The sequence below is a fragment of the Triturus cristatus genome, chromosome 2_2, assembly GCF_964204655.1.
Source record: "Triturus cristatus chromosome 2_2, aTriCri1.1, whole genome shotgun sequence".
Taxonomy (NCBI): domain Eukaryota; kingdom Metazoa; phylum Chordata; class Amphibia; order Caudata; family Salamandridae; genus Triturus; species Triturus cristatus.
Window position 1 is genome coordinate 128,406,157 of NC_140582.1, and position 21,101 is coordinate 128,427,257.

Genomic DNA, 21,101 nt, shown 5'->3' on the forward strand with positions numbered 1-21,101 from the left:
GGTGAATCATGGGTGAATCAGGTGCCCAGTCGGTGCGGCGGCTGTGCCCACTCCTCAATGAAATACTAGCAAGGGACTGCTTGGGATCTGCAGTACGAATAACAACAATAACTATGTTCTCAACCCAACCCTGCAACAAGACTTAATCATTCTCTCGCGCCTCCCTAGAGTATATCCTACCTTCTTTCTGCAGTGGCTTAGTTTCTCTCTTATTGCTATAGTTGTATATAGTAGTTTATGACTTTATATTATAAAACTTGTAATTCTTGCTCTTTACTTTTTCTTCACAGCTGTCGGCCAAAATAAATGCGTTGGTAAATATAAAATATATATATGTGATCAAGGGCTCCTGAGGCCCGAAATGCGTTGTGCGTGGGTTGTTGTTTAAAGAATAAACATCCTGCCAGAAGTTCTGCGGGGTCTGAGTCTCCATCTTCGCCGCCGCCGTGGGGAGGTTGGAAGCAGCGGGAGTTGGAATCTCCCGATATATATATATATATTGATGTGATCAAGACAGTGGTTCACTGTCGAAACGCGTAATGCTGCTATGCCAGAATTGCTGATAACCTAAGCAATAAACTGCACTGAATACCAGAACACGCTGTGGTCCGTACCTGTTTTCCTGGGATTCTCGGTCAAGACGGGACCGTGATAATTTGTATATATAGATATATATATATATATATATATATATATATATATATTTTTTTTTTTTTGTTTTGTTTTTTTTGTTTTCTTGTTCTGTTGCTAAATAAATCGTAATGAAGATATTCCCATGGAGTGCGCCTCATTTATGATCCGGGATAGGATCAACGACTAGGAATATATATATTCACTGAAAAAAACATGGGTTTCACACACGTTATAGTTAGGAATTAGCATTTAAAAAACCTTAGAAATTCAGTGAAAAAACCATAGGTTTCACACACGTTATAGTTAGGAATTAGCATTTAAAAAACCTTAGAAATTCAGTGAAAAAACCATAGGTTTCACACATGTTATAGTTAGCTGGACATTTTACTCGTAAAAAACCAATGAAATTCCCCCGTTATAGTTAGTTCAGCTAACTATAACTCGCGCGCCCGCAATGCACTGCTGATGACGTCACATATTACATCACTCATGACATGGTCAGTGACATCACTCATGACATCACTGATGACATCTCAAATGACATCACTGATGACATCACTGATGACATCATCCAGTGAATGTGTGTTTTTCTGAAAATTAAATATGTTTTATATATGTATATCTCAAGGTTGATGGAAGAATAAATGGGTATATTACTGTCTAAATGGATGATTTCTTTTTGAAAAATTGATTGTGTAACTGACTGATTAAGTGTATCATAGTGAATACATGGCTTAGTGAGTAATATTTAAATATGTAAATATCTGTATAATTTTTTCACTTTGTGTATAAGTGGCTGCATGGGTTGGTGAGTAGCTACATGGGTGTCTATATAGGTTATTAGTTGGTTTTTTGAGTATTAGTCTGAGTGTCTGCATGGTTCGGTGGGGGGTATGACGTAGTGCATAGGTGCATGAATGAGTGACTCACTGTTTGTATGTGTTGAACAGAGCATGTGTGCAGGACTGCATGGGTGGATGAGTGTGTGTAAGGGTGTGTTAGTGAGTGAATGACTGTCTCAATAGTGTCTTTATGAGTAACTACATATGTTTAAAACTAGTATATGTGACTATTGGTTTATATATGTGAGTATATGTGAGAGTGAGAGATTGAAAGAGTTCCTGTATGAATAAGTATGTATTTCTATAAGTGATTGTTTAAAAGACTAAGTATGTGTAAGTTTCCGTAGAAGTAAGTGTGGTGGTGTGTGTATAACTGTATATGCAAGTAAATGTATGTTTGATTCTTTATTAGCATGAGTGACTATGTGTGTGAGTAGCTCTATGGATGAGTGGCATTGTGTAACAGGATGTATAGGTGTATGAGTACATATGATAAGTGAGTACATGTATGAGTGACTGTATAGGACTGTTGGTGAATGAGTGGATGTGTATGTGGATCTTAGAATTACTGAAGAGGTTGTTGTAACTGTTATTGGTATGTCCATTGTTTTGAAAATTTTAGTCTCTATTTTTGAATGCGTGTATCAAAGGTTATATTAGGGGAATAGGAGGTCTGCCACTCTATCACAAGGATGATGTCATCAGTGATGTCATCAGTGATGTCATTTGAGATGTCATCAGTGATGTCATGAGTGATGTCACTGACCATGTCATGAGTGATGTAATATGTGACGTCATCAGCAGTGCATTGCGGGCGCGCGAGTTATAGTTAGCTGAACTAACTATAACGGGGGAATTTCATTGGTTTTTTACGAGTAAAATGTCCAGCTAACTATAACATGTGTGAAACCTATGGTTTTTTCACTGAATTTCTAAGGTTTTTTAAATGCTAATTCCTAACTATAACGTGTGTGAAACCTATGGTTTTTTCACTGAATTTCTAAGGTTTTTTAAATGCTAATTCCTAACTATAACGTGTGTGAAACCCATGGTTTTTTCAGTGAATTTGCAAGGTTTTTTAAATGCTAATTGTTTTTTTTTTCTTCTATTTTTTTAAACATATTTTTATTTTATTTTTCTTACCTTTTATAAAGACTATGGTTAAATTTTTAAAATTCTTTAATATGTTTTTTTTTTAATATTTTTTTAAAATAAACATGTAAAATTTATTTGCAGTACTTTTTTTATTTTTTTTTATTATTTTTTTAGTACGCGTACCGTAAGCTTACGGTAAGCGTACGGTTTACGCAACGCCCGTAATTTTTCTACGCTGCTTGCGTATAGTTACGCAATTTGCGTAGCCGCGCGTAATCCGCGTGGGACGCGTGCGCGCGTACGCTACACGCGCACGTTACGCGGAAGTGTCGGGTAGTGTCTGTTATGCGCATGCGCGCAAGCGCGTGTCTTTTTTACGCGCATGCGCACTTTTGCCGTAAGCGTACCGTAAGCGCACCGTAAGCGCACCGTAAGCGTACGGTAGGTCATGTGATCATGAAACACAACTTTTGATTGGTTGAAACTACTTTCAGTTCTAGAACTCTCCTACACCACACCCATTCCTCTCATTTCTGCTTGTGATCCCTTAGGAGAAGGAGCTGGGTTGTCTTTGTGATACGATGGCAGAACAGCAGAGCTCTTCTGAGAGTGAGGCTAGCACTAGCAGCACTGTTTTGAGGCAGAGAGCGAGGAAACAAAAGCCCTCTTATGTATGGGATTATTTTACTTTTCCTGAAGGCCAGCAAAAGGTGAATGCACCCTTAGTAACTTGCAAGCTGTGTCAGCGTGTACTTTCAAGAGGTAATCCTGACAGGAAGTATTCCTTTGGGAATCATACCATGAAGAGACACCTCAAGGATGTACACAGAAGGACACATGGTCATCTTTTTGGAGGTAACTCTTCAGAAAGACAAGCAAGTACATCCACAGCAGCTCAGCCTGGACCATCATCTGCAGAGCTGACTCCTTCTTCTGCAGGTCAGGTGAGCCCTTCATCTGTGGGGGGAGCATCTCCTTTTGCTGGCCCTCTGGAAATGAACCCTCGATTTCGGAGGGTTGATATTCGATGCGCCTTTTGTTAAGATCTAATTTGCCATAGGGAGACCAGTGTTTCCCTAGTGAACAACAAAATAGATCAGCACACTTGTCGCTTTGAATAATTTTCCCATTCTTTCTTTCCTCTGTCCCTGCATGAACACAACGGTTCTTTTAAGAGCCAACCTTATCTTTCATCTTTTTTTTACATATGTTTTTAAAAACTTTTTTTTTTTTTTTTTTTTACCGTACGCGTACGGTGCGCGTACTTTTTTTTTTTTTTTTTTAAAAAACACTAAAAATCAATATTCACATTACAAGGTCCTTGAGAGACTACAATTATTATTATTGACTTACCATACCCACTCAAAAAAATATTTATTCATTTGTTTTTAAAAAAAATAGCTTTAAAAATGGTTCTAGTTTTCGAAATTTTTCTATATCAATCTGAAAAAAAAGAAAAAAGTATTAATATTTTTAAAACATTTTATAATACAGTACACATATTTACATATTTTTCAAAAAATATTTTTGCCTTATTTTTGCTGTTTTCAGAATATATTGCATTTCACTATAAATTGTGAAAGCAATTGCATTCATCATTTTACAGCGGGCAAAAAAAAATAACAATCACAAAGATTGTATTAAAAAAGCCCAGAATCTCTTTTTACTTAAACTTAACATTATAGAAATGCATAATTATCTAAAAAAATATCATCTAATACCAATACTTATTTCTTTAAAATACCGTCTGATATGTTTGTTTCAGAAGTATAATCACAATATTATATCTCAAATAACTCCACAATACATCTGATTCCATTTCCTTTAGGCCAAATAGTAATTTTAAATTTTTTTTGGGAATAAATTTCCAACGGTAATCCAATAAAATTCTAAAGTTTAATTTGTCCAGATCTCACCGATTCTCTGTAACATTTTGGTTCACGAAATTTTTTTGAATAATTTATTAAGTCCACAATAGAATTGGTTACTTTTCCACATGGCCAAATAGTAATTTTTTAAATCATTTTTGAAAAAATTTCCAATGGCAGTCCAATAACATTCCAAAATTTAAATTGTGCAGATGTTACCGATTATCTCTAAATTATTGGTTTTTGAAAGTTTCATTAAAAATTTAAAAAGTCCACATTACAATTGGTTATCTTTCCATTAGGCCAAATGATAATTTAAAAAATCTTTTTTTTACAAAATTGCAATGGTAATCCAGTAAAATGGTAAAATTATTTTGTCCAGATCTTGCCAAATCTCTCTAAAATTTAGGTTTCAGGAAGATTAGATAGGAATTTGCTAAATCAAAAGGCAAACGTTGTTTGAAAATCAATTGGGAATCATTACACAGTGTCCAGCCTTTTTCACATTTAAGATAAACTGTGTAATGTCCAGAAGTAACAGTAGGTCCATCATGGAAAATTATTGCAACAGTTACAAAAGTTTTTCCTGAAATTGATAATTGCTGTCCTGTAAACTTCTTTATTAAAGTATCCAATTTTGAACCATCAGCTCTACATCGTTGCATCATTAAAATTACATACTGTCCGTATTCCTTTAAAATTAATGTTGAAAACATGTCAGATTTACACTCACCACATTTCATGCTATGATTAGCATCTTTAACTAATTTTGCAAAAGTGACTGTTTTACTCTCTGGCAATGTCAAATAAATAAACCTTTCATTATCAACATTAGAGCCACATATATTATAACAATTTTCACAACTATGTTCCCATTTATAAGAGAGACCAAAAAAAATTTCAATGGGAACTCCTTCTTCTTCCACTACCTGAAGAAAATACATCAAAAATTCGTGTGCATCTTGCTGTTCATTTTGAGAAAACTGTGTTCGTCCTGAACATATATCTAATAGTTTTCTAATTTCAGTAGCACTTTCTATTTGAGTTTTATCTTTACTCAGCTTTTGAAAAAGGAGACTCAGCTCTGAACAGAATCTTTTTCCCTGATTTACTATTATCTGCTCTTGCAAACTTTCCAGATAAAATGCAACATTCAGCACTACATTTGCGTAGCAGTTGACACCAGAGCTATTTTCAAAATGACATCCTACAACCTGTTCTTCATTTTCCTTTTTCTTTTTGCTTGCAATTACATCACTCCTCTTTTTTTTCCTCTTCTCTACATCTTCATTACAGATATTCTCATTTTTTCTTTTACGAGAAACTACACGTTTCTCCAACACAGGATACTGACCTAAATGAGGAGCATAGCTTCTTCTTAATCTATTATACTCCTTTACACAGTTTGTATCAGCACTAACTTTTGAATCATCAAAGTCTATCATGAATAAACCTGATAATGTTTTCACTCGTGACAAAGCAACATATGCCATACCTTCTTTGAACACAGTTGAACCAATGTTCACAAAAGCACAATCTACAGTCAATCCTTGAGACTTGTGAATAGTTACAGCATATGCTAGAGAAAACGGAAACTGCTTCCTACGTACATATAAGTCTTTCACAAGCATGAAACTAACTGTACAACGACAAATATCTTTAACTTCTTCTATCTGATCAAATTTTATTTTTAAACATTCAATTCCATCTTTTTTCTGATAATTAATAAAACCCACAACTCTTCCCATAGCTCCATTAACTAAACCTTTTTCAACATCCAAATTTCTTCTTAAAAATACTCTACAGTTCATGCAAACATATAGATTTTTTTCTAATCCAGCTGTTTTGGAGATGTTCTTCTCTAGTGAGTCCAATTTATTTTTCAGTTTGCCTGTTACTGTGACAGTAATTCTTCCATCCTCAATTTTGTCCACTGCTTCCAATTTCCTGATCTCTTCCTTTTCCAATTTCAAAAGCTCCTCATTAAATATTGAGCATTCACGTAGAGTTGGCATTAAGCAGATGACACTTTTGTTTTCTGCAATATTCTTGTATATTTTCTCTGCAACTATTTCTTCCTTTGGAAATAAATTATGTAGCAGCCGACTCTGTAATGCTTTTTTGCCAACTTCTGTGAGTAGTCCAATTCTGATATCTTTCAGAATACTTCCATATTCTTCATCGCTTGCTTGCCTCATATTAGTAGTAAGTTCCTTGTACTCAAAGAAGGACCAAATATTTGTATTTCCGATGCTTCCCAATGACTTCTTCGTGTCTTCATGTGTGACAGTATTAAATACTGGTTGTCATTTAACTGGAGTAAGCTGCAGAAGATCTCCAAAAACTATGACGTGTTTTCCACCAAATAACATGTCATAGTCTGTCTTCAAAATTTGCTGCATTCTTAAATGCACAAAGGCAAGCATTAAGTTTGATACCATGCTCACCTCATCAATAATGAGAACTTGCATCTTCTTCAATACTCTTGAAACTTCCAAGGATGCTTCTCCAGTTAGCTTGTTGTATTGTATTTTGTTCTCATGCTCCACTGGTAACATTAGCAAACGATGTAAAGTGATTCCTTTTATGTTATATGCTGCTAACCCAGTTGGAGCAGTAACCACACAAGACAAAGTAGAATCCGTTTTTTGCTGTAGGTAGCTTCTGATGACTTTTATTAGGAAATTTTTTCCAGTTCCAGCTTGTCCGCTTACATACATCCTGATTGGATGAAATGATGTGCATGAGCACTCTTTTTTTTCATGTAGAAATCCGTGATCAATTTTGTTTTTGATCTCTTCATAAATTTGTTGCTGCTCTTGATTCAGTTGTCTTTCCAAATTTTCTAAGTCTATAAATTCTTCTTGAGCTTGATTCATAGCCGTTTCCACTTCATTCATGGCTATTGATGCTTCATTTTCAACGATTGGTTGTCCTAGGGGATCTTGACTGAGTGTTCCTGAACTTTGGCTGTCCTGAGAACTGTCTCTAGCTATTTCTGCTGCAATTGTAGTTTCCTGTTCAATTTCTTCATTTAACATTTGCAGATAAGTTGAGAATGTACTGCATTGTATGCTGTCTTTGCAAGCATTAAAAGAATCTTCATAGCTTTGAAATTCTCCCAGTAGTTCATCCTCTGTACGCCATGGTTTAAACAACTGTAAAAGAGCCAAGTAGTAAAATTCCTTCTTGTCAGTAGTGTCACAACTCAGCTTCCGGTGATTTATCAAACTTCCTTTTGTTTGCTTCACCAAACATCCTTCTTCACCAACGACTTTATATTTTCCATTGTTGATGTCTTCTGCGGCTTTCCGTGAATAAATGTAGTTCTGCAGCACTTCATAGAGACACATGTTCTCCAGATGATGACTTCTCTTGGGATAATAAGTGTCCAACATGTTTGATTTCAAAATATCTGTACTTTCTGGGTCATTCTCGGCCAAATATTCAATTTCTCCTACAGATTTCAGTACCCGATTTCTCATTGCTGCAAGGCCTAAACTTGCCCAAATTATTCTTCTTGACTTCGAGTAGAGACTTGCAGAAGATAACCTATCTGAACATTCGTAGGATCCAATTTCTCGATGCGATAACATCTTCAAACTGAAACTGTACAGCTTCTTACTGACAGTCTTCTCGTGAGAAATCTCTTCCCACATTTCCTTCAATTCTGTTTTTTCTGATTTCGTAATGTAAGACGTTACATATCGAGCAACAGCAATGGAATTGTCAGCTACATACTGTATATCCATGTTAGCGTTCCACATGGATAAAATGACTGGGTTGTAGTCATTTATATTTTTTGATTCTTCTTTTCTTTTAAGGTTGTAGGTATTCTTAGGTGATTTTCTTGTGATAGGCTGTCTCACAGCTGACATAAAACTGTTAACTCTTCCATTTGAAAGAACAGGTCTAGGAAATCCAAATCGACATTTAGTGTAGTATTTTTCTTTGCTCTTGTATTTCTGTCGACAGTATTTTCCACACCGATGACTTTGGAAACGTAAAACTTGCTCCTTTAACTTTTTCTCTTCTGTGCTTTTTGGTATAGCACATGTTGCATATTCTTCAATGTAAGATAACACTGCTTCATCAGTATCTGTTCCAAACTTTGGGGCATCCTTGATCCACAACAGCATATGAATAGGAGGAGCACCTCTTGCCTGGTACTCTTTTCTCCAAAAGAAATCCACTACTTCTCCAAGAGGTGGATTTTTTTTATTGCAGATGAAGGACATCATAGCCTCAAATCTATGATTGAAATATCTGCAAACATTAACCGGATCCAATGAGCACAGTTCTCCTGCTGTCTTGTATTCGATGTTTTTAATGTTTGAATTTGCCTCTCGTAGAAAATCCAGTAAATCATCCCAAGCGTACTCGGCACAGCTTAGGGTAAGGAACCATGTTGGAGTTCCTAAATTCCGTAACATGCATTTTAATTCACCATGACGTCGGTACCAATATTCATTTGTCCCACGCTGACAAGCCATCAGATTGATCAGTTGTGTTTCCAAATGATCACCTCGGTGCTGCACTTTCTCCATAAAATCCTTAGCAGACACATTTTGTAAATGTACTCCACTTTTTAAAATGTGATTTACTGCATAAGACAGTGCAGACAAGTCGCTTTCAAATAAAAGATGGAACAAATAAGGAATACTTTGTCGAAATCTGGGATCTTCAGCATATAGTCTTGTAGTCCGATACTCAGAAGCTGGAATCTGTTCTGGACGTTCATCGTATCGTCCTCCTTTTCCTTTAGGAAACAGCTGGGGAAAACATCGAGCTTCCAAACTCTCCTCCCATACACTCACGGGAGTTCCTTTTGCTTTCTTCATCTGAAAGAGATCAATATTGTCTCCCATAACTTCTTTTGAATGAAGAGGATGTATGCTAAAATGTTCATAAATTTCTTCTTCCTTTGACTTGTCCACTTTTTCAATTTGTCCAGTTGGTGTTTCTGTGTCTTCTTGTAAATCTTCTTCTTCTTCTTCTTCTATATAAATTGATTCATACCATTTGTTATTCCTTTTCAAACACAAATTTGCTCTTTGTACTTTCCGTACATCTACCAGCTCCTGCCAAATCTTCTTATTCTTTGTAGGTACACCATTAACCAGAATAACTAATGGTTCAGTTTCCAAAGTATCCGCATCAATAGTTTCCATATTTTTTTTCAAATCCAAGGGCAAATACACCACTCTACCTTTTAAACCTCTCAGTAAATCAGAAGGAGGTAATTTACCAGTTTTGGGCTCCATACGTACTATGGTCTGGAACGGATGAACACATTGAATGAGTATAGACTCATAAGTATTTAATTCAGAAAGTTCAGCAGGAATAGCATCCAATTCTAAATTATTATGTACAGCTCTGGTCGGCATTCTATTTTCCTCTAACTTGTTGTAACAGTATTTACAAATACGCTGAACTTCACCCAATTCAAAACAATTTTCAAGAAATATATATGTGGCAAAATCCTTCCACTTGTAATTATCTTCATTTTCACTCTTTCTGTACAGATCAACATACCTGGTTTGTTTTCTATAATGAGTTCTGTGGCAACAAATACAAGTAATATTTGGTCTTTCATTAGAGATTTTTTCAAATTTTGTTATGTGATCATTAAATGTCTTACTTACAAATGGTTCTACATTCTCTTCCACTTCTTCCTCATTTAGTGTGTCCTTCTCTGCACTGTTTTGTTCAGGACCAAAGTAACAAAACTGAATTTCATCAACAACCTTCTCTACATCTGATACCGTTCCTCGGAACAGAGCCCTATTCAATTCATCTAACTTTATTGCTGGACTTTTAGCAAAATACAACCGTCTCACAAACTTTCTCATTTCAGTATGATGAACAGCCAGCATCCTAAAATGATGGAAAACACTATTGCACACTTTTCTAGATAGACAAGCCAGAGAATGACCCTGCAAACCAGTATTCTCTCTCACTCTGCATGGATCCAGACTTTGAAGCACCTTAATCTTCTGTTTTATACTTTTTTTACTATATTCTCTTAGAAACTCTCGAAATTTGTCAATAGATTCCTGACGCACAGTGCAAATACTACTACAATTCCAAGTGTACACTGGGGCTTTAGGACGTCTCCCCATTGCCTCATCTGCCATCACTTGTACCTCATCTCTTGGAACCATTATCTCCTTCTCCATTATGCAACCATTTTTTACTTCGTATGAACGACCTCTGGTGTCAACTGCATGCAGCAAACTATTACTTTGAAAATAGCTTTCTTCATTAAAAAAAGGTTCACTACTTGAACTATGCATCCACTTGCCTAAAAACACTTTACAAAAGTTTGTTCTGTTCACTACTCTTTTCCTTTTGCTATGTGATTTCAGTACATTAACCATTTTGTCTAATGTACGCATCCTATTCAAAATTAATATGAATAGTTTCCTTTTTAATTCTAATGCCTTTGCTGCAATGGCTTCTATTTCTTTTTTTCTTTTATAAAACTTTGTCTTTTTCTTATATTTCTTCACATCCTTCATCAAATTAGACATAACTCTTCTCTGAAACATTTTTCTACGTATCTCTTTAAACGCTGTTTTTCTATTTATATAAATCTTTTCAGTTGCTGAAGGTATATTTGCATTAACTAAATTGTCAATTTTTTCCTCTTCTTTTTTTTTAAAAACATCCTTTCGAGTACAGACATTTTGTACATTTTTCATTCTTTTGAATATATTTTTAAGAAATTGTTTTTTTTGCTTACCAGAAGATTTTTTCTTTTTCCCAACATCAGCATCTTCTACTAACTTTGGTCCTCTAGTTGTCTTCAAATATAGATTTTTTTTTAGCGTTTTTTGAACTCTGGATTTTGTAGGCATCTTAAATTTTGTTCACTGCTCTTCAGCAATACCTGAAAAAAACTAAAAAAAAAATTCCTTTATTTTATTTAAATATATTACTACATTTCTTTTCACAATAGTCACAAAACGAAATTTCTTTGCCAATTTGAATGCACACTTACTGCTCTTTTTTTTTGGCAAGTGAAAATCACTTTTACAGACTGACACAGTATGAAACCACTTTTCAGATTTTTTAAAAAGCCCATGTCCAGACTGCTACACTCCAGCAAGGGCAACCAGCCTTAGTGATGCTGAATGTATTTGCATTACAGACTGAAACCTGAAAACCCCACTCGCTTGTAAATACTGTGCATGATTATACATGGCAAGCAGATGGGTGTGTGCTAAGAGTCTGCTTCTTCCCCCAAAAAATCGCTCCCCATTTTTCCTACTAATGCAACTGTGAAATCACCAGAAAAAAACGCAATAAATCTCTGCCTGTAATTCCTATTTCCACACAGAGTCATGTTTTCACATTAGTCCCAAAACGAAATTTCTTTGCCAATTTGAATGCACACTTACTGCTCTTTTTTTTTGGCAAGTGAAAATCACTTTTACAGACTGACACATTATGAAACCACTTTTTTGATTTTTTTAAATGCACATGTCCAAACTGCTTTTTCAGACCACCACCATGTGTAACCTGGGTGGCTGCCTACATTCCAGCAAGGGCAACCAGCCTTAGTGATGCTGAATGTATTTGCATTACAGACTGAAACCTGAAAACCCCACTCGCTTGTAAATACTGTGCATGATTATACATGGCAAGCAGATGGGTGTGTGCTAAGAGTCTGCTTCTTCCCCCAAAAAATCGCTCCCCCTTTTTCCTACTAATGCAACTGTGAAATCACCAGAAAAAAACGCAATAAATCTCTGCCTGTAATTCCTATTTCCACACAGAGTCATGTTTTCACATTAGTCCCAAAACGAAATTTCTTTGCCAATTTGAAAGCACACTTACTGCTCTTTTTTTTTGGCAAGTGAAAATCACTTTTACAGACTGACACATTATGAAACCACTTTTTTGATTTTTTTAAATGCACATGTCCAAACTGCTTTTTCAGACCACCACCATGTGTAACCTGGGTGGCTGCCTACATTCCAGCAAGGGCAACCAGCCTTAGTGATGCTGAATGTATTTGCATTACAGACTGAAACCTGAAAACCCCACTTGCTTGTAAATACTGTGCATGATTATACATGGCAAGCAGATGGGTGTGTGCTAAGAGTCTGCTTCTTCCCCCCAAAAATCGCTCCCCCTTTTTCCTACTAATGCAACTGTGAAATCACCAGAAAAAAACGCAATAAATCTCTGCCTGTAATTCCTATTTCCACACAGAGTCATGTTTTCACATTAGTCCCAAAACAAAATTTCTTTGCCAATTTGAAAGCACACTTACTGCTCTTTTTTTTTGGCAAGTGAAAATCACTTTTACAGACTGACACATTATGAAACCACTTTTTTGATTTTTTTAAATGCACATGTCCAAACTGCTTTTTCAGACCACCACCATGTGTAACCTGGGTGGCTGCCTACATTCCAGCAAGGGCAACCAGCCTTAGTGATGCTGAATGTATTTGCATTACAGACTGAAACCCGAAAACCCCACTCGCTTGTAAATACTGTGCATGATTATACATGGCAAGCAGATGGGTGTGTCCTAAGAGTCTGCTTCTTCCCCCAAAAAATCGCTCCCCCTTTTTCCTACTAATGCAACTGTGAAATCACCAGAAAAAAACGCAATAAATCTCTGCCTGTAATTCCTATTTCCACACAGAGTCATGTTTTCACATTAGTCCCAAAACGAAATTTCTTTGCCAATTTGAATGCACACTTACTGCTCTTTTTTTTTGGCAAGTGAAAATCACTTTTACAGACTGACACATTATGAAACCACTTTTTTGATTTTTTTAAATGCACATGTCCAAACTGCTTTTTCAGACCACCACCATGTGTAACCTGGGTGGCTGCCTACATTCCAGCAAGGGCAACCAGCCTTAGTGATGCTGAATGTATTTGCATTACAGACTGAAACCTGAAAACCCCACTCGCTTGTAAATACTGTGCATGATTATACATGGCAAGCAGATGGGTGTGTGCTAAGAGTCTGCTTCTTCCCCCAAAAAATCGCTCCCCCTTTTTCCTACTAATGCAACTGTGAAATCACCAGAAAAAAACGCAATATATCTCTGCCTGTAATTCGTATTTCCACACAGAGTCATGTTTTCACATTAGTCCCAAAACGAAATTTCTTTGCCAATTTGAAAGCACACTTACTGCTCTTTTTTTTTGGCAAGTGAAAATCACTTTTACAGACTGACACATTATGAAACCACTTTTTTGATTTTTTTAAATGCACATGTCCAAACTGCTTTTTCAGACCACCACCATGTGTAACCTGGGTGGCTGCCTACATTCCAGCAAGGGCAACCAGCCTTAGTGATGCTGAATGTATTTGCATTACAGACTGAAACCTGAAAACCCCACTTGCTTGTAAATACTGTGCATGATTATACATGGCAAGCAGATGGGTGTGTGCTAAGAGTCTGCTTCTTCCCCCCAAAAATCGCTCCCCCTTTTTCCTACTAATGCAACTGTGAAATCACCAGAAAAAAACGCAATAAATCTCTGCCTGTAATTCCTATTTCCACACAGAGTCATGTTTTCACATTAGTCCCAAAACAAAATTTCTTTGCCAATTTGAAAGCACACTTACTGCTCTTTTTTTTTGGCAAGTGAAAATCACTTTTACAGACTGACACATTATGAAACCACTTTTTTGATTTTTTTAAATGCACATGTCCAAACTGCTTTTTCAGACCACCACCATGTGTAACCTGGGTGGCTGCCTACATTCCAGCAAGGGCAACCAGCCTTAGTGATGCTGAATGTATTTGCATTACAGACTGAAACCTGAAAACCCCACTCGCTTGTAAATACTGTGCATGATTATACATGGCAAGCAGATGGGTGTGTCCTAAGAGTCTGCTTCTTCCCCCAAAAAATCGCTCCCCCTTTTTCCTACTAATGCAACTGTGAAATCACCAGAAAAAAACGCAATAAATCTCTGCCTGTAATTCCTATTTCCACACAGAGTCATGTTTTCACATTAGTCCCAAAACGAAATTTCTTTGCCAATTTGAATGCACACTTACTGCTCTTTTTTTTTGGCAAGTGAAAATCACTTTTACAGACTGACACATTATGAAACCACTTTTTTGATTTTTTTAAATGCACATGTCCAAACTGCTTTTTCAGACCACCACCATGTGTAACCTGGGTGGCTGCCTACATTCCAGCAAGGGCAACCAGCCTTAGTGATGCTGAATGTATTTGCATTACAGACTGAAACCTGAAAACCCCACTCGCTTGTAAATACTGTGCATGATTATACATGGCAAGCAGATGGGTGTGTGCTAAGAGTCTGCTTCTTCCCCCAAAAAATCGCTCCCCCTTTTTCCTACTAATGCAACTGTGAAATCACCAGAAAAAAATGCAATAAATCTCTGCCTGTAATTCCTATTTCCACACAGAGTCATGTTTTCACATTAGTCCCAAAACGAAATTTCTTTGCCAATTTGAAAGCACACTTACTGCTCTTTTTTTTTGGCAAGTGAAAATCACTTTTACAGACTGACACATTATGAAACCACTTTTTTGATTTTTTTAAATGCACATGTCCAAACTGCTTTTTCAGACCACCACCATGTGTAACCTGGGTGGCTGCCTACATTCCAGCAAGGGCAACCAGCCTTAGTGATGCTGAATGTATTTGCATTACAGACTGAAACCTGAAAACCCCACTCGCTTGTAAATACTGTGCATGATTATACATGGCAAGCAGATGGGTGTGTGCTAAGAGTCTGCTTCTTCCCCCAAAAAATCGCTCCCCCTTTTTCCTACTAATGCAACTGTGAAATCACCAGAAAAAAACGCAATAAATCTCTGCCTGTAATTCCTATTTCCACACAGAGTCATGTTTTCACATTAGTCCCAAAACGAAATTTCTTTGCCAATTTGAATGCACACTTACTGCTCTTTTTTTTTGGCAAGTGAAAATCACTTTTACAGACTGACACATTATGAAACCACTTTTTTGATTTTTTTTCAATGCACATGTCCAAACTGCTTTTTCAGACCACCACCATGTGTAACCTGGGTGGCTGCCTACATTCCAGCAAGGGCAACCAGCCTTAGTGATGCTGAATGTATTTGCATTACAGACTGAAACCTGAAAACCCCACTCGCTTGTAAATACTGTGCATGATTATACATGGCAAGCAGATGGGTGTGTGCTAAGAGTCTGCTTCTTCCCCCAAAAAATCGCTCCCCCTTTTTCCTACTAATGCAACTGTGAAATCACCAGAAAAAAACGCAATAAATCTCTGCCTGTAATTCCTATTTCCACACAGAGTCATGTTTTCACATTAGTCCCAAAACGAAATTTCTTTGCCAATTTGAAAGCACACTTACTGCTCTTTTTTTTGGCAAGTGAAAATCACTTTTACAGACTGACACATTATGAAACCACTTTTTTGATTTTTTTAAATGCACATGTCCAAACTGCTTTTTCAGACCACCACCATGTGTAACCTGGGTGGCTGACTACATTCCAGCAAGGGCAACCAGCCTTAGTGATGCTGAATGTATTTGCATTACAGACTGAAACCTGAAAACCCCACTTGCTTGTAAATACTGTGCATGATTATACATGGCAAGCAGATGGGTGTGTGCTAAGAGTCTGCTTCTTCCCCCCAAAAATCGCTCCCCCTTTTTCCTACTAATGCAACTGTGAAATCACCAGAAAAAAACGCAATAAATCTCTGCCTGTAATTCCTATTTCCACACAGAGTCATGTTTTCACATTAGTCCCAAAACAAAATTTCTTTGCCAATTTGAAAGCACACTTACTGCTCTTTTTTTTTGGCAAGTGAAAATCACTTTTACAGACTGACACATTATGAAACCACTTTTTTGATTTTTTTAAATGCACATGTCCAAACTGCTTTTTCAGACCACCACCATGTGTAACCTGGGTGGCCGCCTACATTCCAGCAAGGGCAACCAGCCTTAGTGATGCTGAATGTATTTGCATTACAGACTGAAACCTGAAAACCCCACTCGCTTGTAAATACTGTGCATGATTATACATGGCAAGCAGATGGGTGTGTCCTAAGAGTCTGCTTCTTCCCCCAAAAAATCGCTCCCCCTTTTTCCTACTAATGCAACTGTGAAATCACCAGAAAAAAACGCAATAAATCTCTGCCTGTAATTCCTATTTCCACACAGAGTCATGTTTTCACATTAGTCCCAAAACGAAATTTCTTTGCCAATTTGAATGCACACTTACTGCTCTTTTTTTTGGTAAGTGAAAATCACTTTTACACACTGACACATTATGAAACCACTTTTTTGATTTTTTTAAATGCACATGTCCAAACTGCCTTTTCAGACCACCACCATGTGTAACCTGGGTGGCTGCCTACATTCCAGCAAGGGCAACCAGCCTTAGTGATGCTGAATGTATTTGCATTACAGACTGAAACCTGAAAACCCCACTCGCTTGTAAATACTGTGCATGATTATACATGGCAAGCAGATGGGTGTGTGCTAAGAGTCTGCTTCTTCCCCCAAAAAATCGCTCCCCCTTTTTCCTACTAATGCAACTGTGAAATCACCAGAAAAAAATGCAATAAATCTCTGCCTGTAATTCCTATTTCCACACAGAGTCATGTTTTCACATTAGTCCCAAAACGAAATTTCTTTGCCAATTTGAAAGCACACTTACTGCTCTTTTTTTTTGGCAAGTGAAAATCACTTTTACAGACTGACACATTATGAAACCACTTTTTTGATTTTTTTAAATGCACATGTCCAAACTGCTTTTTCAGACCACCACCATGTGTAACCTGGGTGGCTGCCTACATTCCAGCAAGGGCAACCAGCCTTAGTGATGCTGAATGTATTTGCATTACAGACTGAAACCTGAAAACCCCACTCGCTTGTAAATACTGTGCATGATTATACATGGCAAGCAGATGGGTGTGTGCTAAGAGTCTGCTTCTTCCCCCAAAAAATCGCTCCCCCTTTTTCCTACTAATGCAACTGTGAAATCACCAGAAAAAAACGCAATAAATCTCTGCCTGTAATTCCTATTTCCACACAGAGTCATGTTTTCACATTAGTCCCAAAACGAAATTTCTTTGCCAATTTGAATGCACACTTACTGCTCTTTTTTTTTGGCAAGTGAAAATCACTTTTACAGACTGACACATTATGAAACCACTTTTTTGATTTTTTTAAATGCACATGTCCAAACTGCTTTTTCAGACCACCACCATGTGTAACCTGGGTGGCTGCCTACATTCCAGCAAGGGCAACCAGCCTTAGTGATGCTGAATGTATTTGCATTACAGACTGAAACCTGAAAACCCCACTCGCTTGTAAATACTGTGCATGATTATACATGGCAAGCAGATGGGTGTGTGCTAAGAGTCTGCTTCTTCCCCCAAAAAATCGCTCCCCCTTTTTCCTACTAATGCAACTGTGAAATCACCAGAAAAAAACGCAATAAATCTCTGCCTGTAATTCCTATTTCCACACAGAGTCATGTTTTCACATTAGTCCCAAAACGAAATTTATTTGCCAATTTAAATGCACACTTACTGCTCTTTTTTTTTGGCAAGTGAAAATCACTTTTACAGACTGACACATTATGAAACCACTTTTTTGATTTCTTTAAATGCACATGTCCAAACTGCTTTTTCAGACCACCACCATGTGTAACCTGGGTGGCTGTCTACATTCCAGCAAGGGCAACCAGCCTTAGTGATGCTGAATGTATTTGCATTACAGACTGAAACCTGAAAACCCCACTCGCTTGTAAATACTGTGCATGATTATACATGGCAAGCAGATGGGTGTGTGCTAAGAGTCTGCTTCTTCCCCCAAAAAATCGCTCCCCCTTTTTCCTACTAATGCAACTGTGAAATCACCAGAAAAAAACGCAATAAATCTCTGCCTGTAATTCCTATTTCCACACAGAGTCATGTTTTCACATTAGTCCCAAAACGAAATTTCTTTGCCAATTTAAATGCACACTTACTGCTCTTTTTTTTTGGCAAGTGAAAATCACTTTTACAGACTGACACATTATGAAACCACTTTTTTGATTTTTTTAAATGCACATGTCCAAACTGCTTTTTCAGACCACCACCATGTGTAACCTGGGTGGCTGCCTACATTCCAGCAAGGGCAACCAGCCTTAGTGATGCTGAATGTATTTGCATTACTGAGTCCAACCTCAAACCCTTAAACTATTCTTTTTTTTTCCAGTACACCTTAATTTATCGTGAAAACATAGTCCATATTATTTTACATGTTCCTCACATTTAAATTTCTCCCAAAACAGAAAATGATAAACGCAACTTCAACAAAAAGAATTTCCATTTCTATTATTCATTTCTTAATTTACCATATACATCTACTCTCAAACTCTAACCTCACCTTTAAAATTAGTTAGTTGTGAAAGAAATGTGGCACTCAAACAGCAGATTATCAGAGCCAGGATCTCTGTTCTGTTCACCTCTCTCCTCTCAGCAGAACCAGATAATGGCAAACTTTCCCTCTATTTTTCCACACATATACATGTAAGTTTCAAATCTCAGTGCTTCCCCCTTTTTTTCAAATGTAATCACACATTTCTATTGGTTGAAAACCAACCCTTTTCCAAAAGTACCCTGCCCCCAACTTGACTTCTGCCTAGTACCCTTCCCCCAACTTGACTTCTGCCTGCTACCATAGCAACAGCTCATGGAACACTGCTGTGTGGAGTTAGGTCAGAAGTTCGCCACACAATGTTTCAATTCCACAGAGCAAGAGTGCTTGACTTTTCAAACCTAACAGCAAATCCATAGTACTGTTCTTTGGTAACACATTTTTTTGTACCAATACAAAACATGCTTCTATTAATTTACACATACAGCCTAGTTTTTATTCTAGAGTGGTATGAAACAGCCAATCAGTTCTTTTTGTTTTGAAAAAAATATGTATGCCTCCATTTCCAAACTGTCTTTCTTTTCATATTGCCATTCTACTGAAAGACACCTCCTGAGTGCATCCAGTTCTCCTTTGAAGATGTTCACAGTGTGGATTGTAGGGCACAGCTATGTCTTCTGGAGTGAAAAGTTTGCAGAGAAAACAGATATGGTGAGAGACCTTGCTTTGCCAAATGTAGACATTAAATGGATTGGTCAGAGAGGGTTAAAGTGGCACCAATTGATGCCATTGGTGAAATCCTTCATGCAAATCCAACACCCTGACCTCATAATAGTGCACTGTGGTGGCAATGACCTAGGCACTTTGACTGGGGTAGGTCTGGAAATGCTTATGAAGGACACCTTTGCACAACTGTTTTCACTTTTCCCTAAAACTGCCTTTGTGTTTTCCAACATATGCCAAAGGCAAAAATGGAACTGGTCCAATCATTTCTGTCCGCAGATTGACAAAGCAAGAAAGCACGTCAACAAATCTGTTTCTGCTTTCCTCCGTGACTATGGTATGGGTGCCATTTACCACAACAACTTGCGTTATGACATGCAAAACATTTATAGAGGAGATGGTGTGCACTTCAATGATGAAGGGAACAGAGTCTTCCTCTTGAACCTTAGACTCTGCATCGGTACTTACTTGTAGGTACCACTAAAAAATCATTTCATAAACACAACGGCTCTTTTTAGAGCCCCCTAATATCTAAACACTTAAATCTGAATTTCATTTATTTTTTTATTTTTTTTTTCTACCGTACGCTTACCGTAAGCTTACCGTACGCGTACCCCGTGATTTTTTTAAAAATCAATAAATGTTTTCTTTGTACTTTTCAGTCCTTCTTTGACCCCCTCACAAATGTAAGGGGGTCTGTAACTCTCCTCATTGCCCCCTTTTCTTGTTTTCACTCTTTTTTTTCTGAGTGAAACACACAAAATGGCGGCCGCCGCTTCCTGGTTTCGGCTGATTCGAATGTTTACTAAGATCTAACAGCCAATCAGAATCGCGCTCGCGCACGCCACCGTACGCGTACCGTAAGCTTACCGTAAGCGTACGGTAAGCGTACCGTAAGCGGGCTCAGATATATATATTGATTTAAAGGCTATTTTCTCAGAATCTACTGAACAGATTTACACCAAACCTACAAAAGGCACTTCCTTGACATAGGGACTACCTCTCTGCCAAATTTCTAGTAATTCTGTTCAGCCGTTCGGGCTGTAGCTCGTTCTAAAGGTCCTATGGAAAAATGCATGGGAAAAACGCGTTTTGGGACCCCCCTTTTATCTCAGCCCCCGCTTGACGTATCCCCCCGAGACTTTCAGGGTAGGAGCGGAGCGTAGCGCCCCACCTATTTTGAGAAATTCGCGAGGATTCATCGACCGGCGCCAAAGGTATTCAAAATAGAATGTTGCGGATTTCCTATGGAAAAGGGGTCCTAACTATAACTACCTACTGGCGACCGCCAGTAGGTAATATATATATATATATATATATATATATATATATATATATATATATATATATATATATATATATATATATATATTCACTGAAAAAACCATGGGTTTTACACACGTTATAGTTAGGAATTAGCATTTAAAAAACCTTAGAAATTCACTGAAAAAACCATAGGTTTCACACACGTTATAGTTAGGAATTAGCATTTAAAAAACCTTAGAAATTCAGTGAAAAAACCATAGGTTTCACACATGTTATAGTTAGCTGGACATTTTAC